Genomic DNA, 5,576 nt, shown 5'->3' on the forward strand with positions numbered 1-5,576 from the left:
AAACAAGCAGCGAAATAATCAAATGGAGGGAAATGTTCAGTGGCTGAAAATAAATCAGCCTCACCATCATTTTGTCCTGAGCCCACTGCCCGAGTGAAATATCTGTGACTCTACATCGACTCCAGCAGGGCTTGTGTGTGCTTGGCATCCTAGAAAAAGTCAGGCCACACTCACAGAAGTGCTTTCATGTGGATTTTGGAGACATCATTAGGCACTCAAACCTGACTATTCCGAGTTTGAAGCGTTCACGCAACATTGTGAAATATGTGAATGTGAAATATAGTAATTTGGCAACCAAATCTGAGCTCCATCTCACTCTGCAGGGTTCAGGTTGTGTTGGTACAGGTAACTGAGGAGCTCTAACATGCTTAGTCTTCTGTACAGCATCTGATGTAAACTTTGGACACTGATGGAAAAATAAGTGCCATGCAATATCCACAGAACAGGGGCCAAATGGATGAAGACCTAGCTGACAGGCCTGACAGCAGGGATTCCTTGCTGAGTGGGGGGCAGCTTTGAGTAGGGGGCTACCAGGGTCAGTACTACACCAGGCACAGCTCAGCCATCTGGGAGTAAAGAGAAAAATCAGTGCTGAAGAAGTCACAGAGAGGAGGGTGACAACCACGCAGAAAAGGACAACTCAGGGGACCAGCATCCCCTCCTCTGAGAGTGCTTTCTCTAGCCTCTTCACTGGCCACATCACCTTTCTGCTCCTCTTTCCATCTTTTATAAGTCTCTGAGGATGCCCGTGCTCAGGAGAGTGAGTGTCTTGAAGATCCTGTGCTGCACAAGTTTCTTCCCCGATGCACCAGTGGCAGAAATCATTCACATCAAGCCTGCTACAGGGGTGACAGATGAAAAGCACTGGCCCAAGTCACCCTTGTGCTGTTTCACTGTGAAATGCTAAAGGCGACAGGTCCAGGCATTTCAAGAGCCCTTCGACAGTGCTTGGCTGAGCCTGAGGTACAGCTCACATGGGACACCAAGAAAAGTGCCTAGCCCAGCATCTACAAGGGTGTTAACTGACAATCCCCTAATCCAGGTTATAGCAGAGCCCTGCTCTTAAACCTGCTACGAAGGCTTGGCTAGGCTGCGGCCGTCAGCCGAAAAGAGCCGCTGCTGTTCCCTCTGCCCTGACATAGCCGTGCCAACACAGCCCTCTTGTGGAGATGCCGAATAGGCTGTCAGGAGCTTTCTGACTGTCCGCCCTACCTCGCCCCACGGGCATGAGCTAAAACCGTGGCGCTTGACCTTCCTAGACTCAAGGCACCCTCAGAAAATGCCAGCTCTTAGCTTTCACTCATTTGACTATGAGAAAACCAGCAGAGCAATTCTTCTGTTGCTCAGAAAACTCAAACCAGGGCAGGATGTTTTTAACGCTATGGATTCGTTTTTGAAATCTCTGGGTTTATTCTTGAGAATCCTGCACAGGTGCTGGCACACCTCACAGTGGTAATGCTGCAAAAGACTCCCATGGGCCCCAGGGTGCCGTTAGCCTGGCTGAGCGTCATGGAGCTGAGCTAACATGCCAAAAAGCGCACCCTTGTTGGCATAGCTGCATCTCCAGCAGCAGTTCTGGTAACAAGGCCTAGTTCAGACAAGGTCCATCAGTCCAAAGCTAATGCAGCTGCTGGCTACATGCAGGTGAAGACTGCACTGGATTAGCCCAGTTGTAGGATGACTGTGGGGACAGATGCTGCAGGTCACTGGCAGTGTTGAGGGAGAGGACCCTGAGCAGTAGCTCTCATGCTGCGAGCATCATCTGAACCATGGTGAAATGAGGAAAACTCCCAGCAAAGGATTTTGGTTAAAGCCTTCACCCTTGATCCTTGCCAGCATCACTGCCCTCAGTTCCAGGACTAAAATACCCACCCACACCGAGGAACCTTTAATAGAAACCAAAACACCTTTATGCAGAATGGAGGTGCTGGAAGGCTCTGGCAACGTATAAAAGAACAGCAGCATCCACTCCTCTTCGCTAGGCTCCTGCCCCTTCAGCTCCCAGGAGGACCGAGCCACCCTAACAAGCGTTGCCCCTCATCATAGCACACAGGCCTGATGCAGCCCCTGCTAGCAAAGGGAGCGCTGGCTGTGGGGAGGGAAGAAGAATACATCGATCCAGCAGCACCAAAAGCTACTTGTTCCCCAGAGAAATGAGGGGGTCTTTTCTGGCACCAGCTCCCACTCCCTTTTCAGCACTGAAGCAAGTAATTAAACAACTCAACCTCACCTGTACAAGCTCCTTCTGCTTTCTCCTAGAGGCCCCGTGGTCTCTAGTCGCTGACCTCTTGGTTCCTGGGCATTGTACTGTCGGAAGTTTTGTGGCCCAAGAGACTGAGCAGCAGGCTGGGGGCCAAGGATTCCCTGCTTCCATCCCTGACATGCTGTCTGGCACTGAACCAGTTGCATCATTGCTGAATGGCAGCTTCCATTCAAGGGCCTCGGTATTTTGGAGCCCAGCTCCCAGCACACGGGGCCGTTTTCTGAAGGTTTGAAAATGGAAATAGCATCTACACCTTAGTATCTCCCTCTGCACCTTACAGGGGCTCTAGAAATGAGCCTGCAACCTCCCACACTGGAATCGAGTCACCTGGGCAGCCTTCCTTTCATTCTCCACGACCATTGCTGCTCTTCACATCATGGGCTTTGCTCTCCGGTTTACAGCAGAGCAAGCATGATCAGGATCATGGGGGCTCTCATTTGACTGCTGAAGGCTGCCATTGGCATAACACTGATAGAGCTGGGTCAGCCCCTCCTACCTGCCCCAAAAGAAAAAAAAAGTTAATAGGTCTGGGCTTTCCCACCCAGTAAAATGGGACCTGCTGCAACTGGAGGAAAAGATTCTCCACAAGCCTTCTTAGCCTTTGTCTTCACTCAGTCTGTAAAGGCAGCATCTGGGAACAATTGGCAGTCCACAGCCTATAGCTCCTCTCCTGGTAAAAAGCAGAAGTGATCCTCATAGTAAGTAGAGCCCAAAGGCTGAGATCAGTGACTTTTGACAGGTCAGAAGCAGCACTCAAAGGACATGGCATTGTCTGTAGTAGTTTGGGGCCTATGGTATGTTAGGGCATCACTGGATTCAGTACTAGGTCAGAGACAGCTCTTTTGTACAAGCGCATGCACAGGGGCATCATAGCCAGCCCATAGTCTGCCCCATCTTGGGGCCTCCCCTAGTACCAAGCTCTTCAGAGCAGTGCAAGAAATTGCATGAGGCAGAGGTGGGAAGCCCAAGGCTTCACACTGAATGGTCTGGACTGGGCTTAAACCAACGTGAGGATTCCTCCCCCATCCTCCCTGTTCACCTCCTCAGAACATGCTGCCATTCCCGATCCTGTGGTAGATCATCCTTCCCTCTCTTTTCCAGCTGGGGGCTGCTGAAGTGCTGGCAGCCTCCTATTCCATCACTGTCCTGGAGACGATTTACATCTCTGGGAAGGACAGGAAAGCTGGGAGCAACCCCCCTGCTATCCTTTGCTCCCTGCTCCCAACTGCTGAAGGCATTACCCTTTGGCCCAGTTACCCATCCTGCTAGTGCTCAAAGCAATTCCTGAAATACAAGGGAGGATCACTGCCCAGCAAGGGGCCATGGTATATGGAGCTGACCCCCCAAAGGACATGTCTCCATCCCCAACAGGGCCTGGTCTTGTGAAGAGGATCCTGCTGCATTCTGAATTGTGACCCGACACAAGCCCCCATTTAAATCTACCAGCACTGCGCTCCTGTGCTATTAGAGAGCATCCAAGATACAAAGCAAACCAACCAACCAACCACCCAGAGGACATGCTCAGCTTCCTCCTGAGCTGTGCTGCTCACCCCCACATCAGCCCGCATCCCCACACTGACTTACAGCCACAGGCTGAAGGACAGAGAAGCTGATACTGTCCCTACAGGGAGCACAGTAGCAGCTGGCCTCCCTCTGGCCATGTCAAAGGAGGCAGTTCCCTTTGGGGACTGATGTCAACAAATAAGAAACAATATACGAACATACTGGGCCCAGAGGATCGGATCCCAACTAGCCCCCCCATGGGAAAAGCCCTGCCTAGATGTCTCCCTATCCCTCCCCAACTCAGCAGCCCTTCCCCGCACCATTTTCCCTGCATTATTTTTCGATTAAGGCACAGATCTTGCTCCCAACATTGAACTCAGCAGGTATGAAGAGCCAACCCAGCCTGGCTTGAGGCCAAGGCTGTCACCAGTCAAGGAAACCGACTGCTCCCCAGGTCAAGCCCTCGGACATTTCTATGGAGCCCAAGGAAGGGTGTGCTGTAGTGATTAGTCTCTTCAGGACCTTCCCCTGTGGCACATACCGAGCGTCAGACCCCAGATCTCACTGCCTGGCCAGCAGAGGAGTGGGCTGGGTGGGAACTCCTGACCTCTTTGCCACCACATGGGGTCAAGGCAGCAATAGGGCAAATACCCTACAACCAAAGGGGAAGCACATGGCTATTTGTGTACTGTAAACCAGGCTGCACCGCACAAGGGCTAAAACGGCCTCAGCAAGTGACCTGAAGGCAACGGTGGGGCAGTTTCTATGTACTCAACCACATCAGTGACACAGGCTTGTGGGGACTGGGCCCTGGCACCCAGGACTTCACTCCGGATGGTTTTGCTCACCTGAAAGGCAGGCGAGGGGGAGTTTACATCCAGTGAGCAAAGGCTTCACACAGACACGGGATGCCACTGGCCCACACACAGCAACCAAGAGAGACTTGTTAAACAGGAAACTTTGGTTTATTGTGGATGCTCTCACCAAAGAGCACCAGTTTGGCCTTGAAAATGGCAAGAGAAAGACTTGCTCTACCATCCAATCTCAAGTGCAATACTAACACCCTCCACCCCGACAAGCTTCAAAAGGAACCCCTGGGTTCTACAATAGTAGCAAGAGTGGAACAAAGCACCTGACCAGGCATCCTGTATAGTGCTCCCCCGAGAGCCAGAATGCATCCTGGCCAGCCAGACCACTGCAAACAACCGTGCTGCGGACAGCTGCCGGTGTCTGTCGGCAAATGCATGGCACACCAGCGGTTGCCAATGCAGCAGTAATGTACGTGGCTGGAGCTGCAAGGTCCGGGACCAATACTGCGGAATAGTGTAGTCAACTACTGAACACACACCCGAGTGCGCTTGTACCTGCACTCACATTTGCACCCTGGTAGGGATGTGTGCTGGCTTTTCAGGTTCAGGCTTTGTTCAGAAGAGCTTTCTACTTTATTCAAGTTGTGAACACAAAATGTAATAGAAAAAAAAATATATATCTCCATGGCTTTGGAGAAGAGAGTGACATTCTACTAACTCCTCTGGTAGGATAGTATTAAGGCTGCATTTGTTACCGATAGAACATTGAACAGAGAGACCCCCACATCTCCATCGCAGACAAGACACACAATTTGGCACAAATGGACTGGAATCATTACAAGCGCTTGGCACTGGGCGAAGCGTTCTCTTCAGATACAGTGCAGGTGTTTACTAGGTCCGTGTTGAGTTCATTTAGTCGCTAGGTACTTATATGGCCCTCATCACTGGAATAGAGAAGCAGAAAGGAGGTGGGAGGCAGGAATGGCGAAGAGGGAATGCCC

This window comes from Alligator sinensis, unplaced genomic scaffold (assembly GCF_000455745.1).
Source record: "Alligator sinensis unplaced genomic scaffold, ASM45574v1 scaffold570_1, whole genome shotgun sequence".
In the NCBI taxonomy this organism is placed as follows: domain Eukaryota; kingdom Metazoa; phylum Chordata; order Crocodylia; family Alligatoridae; genus Alligator; species Alligator sinensis.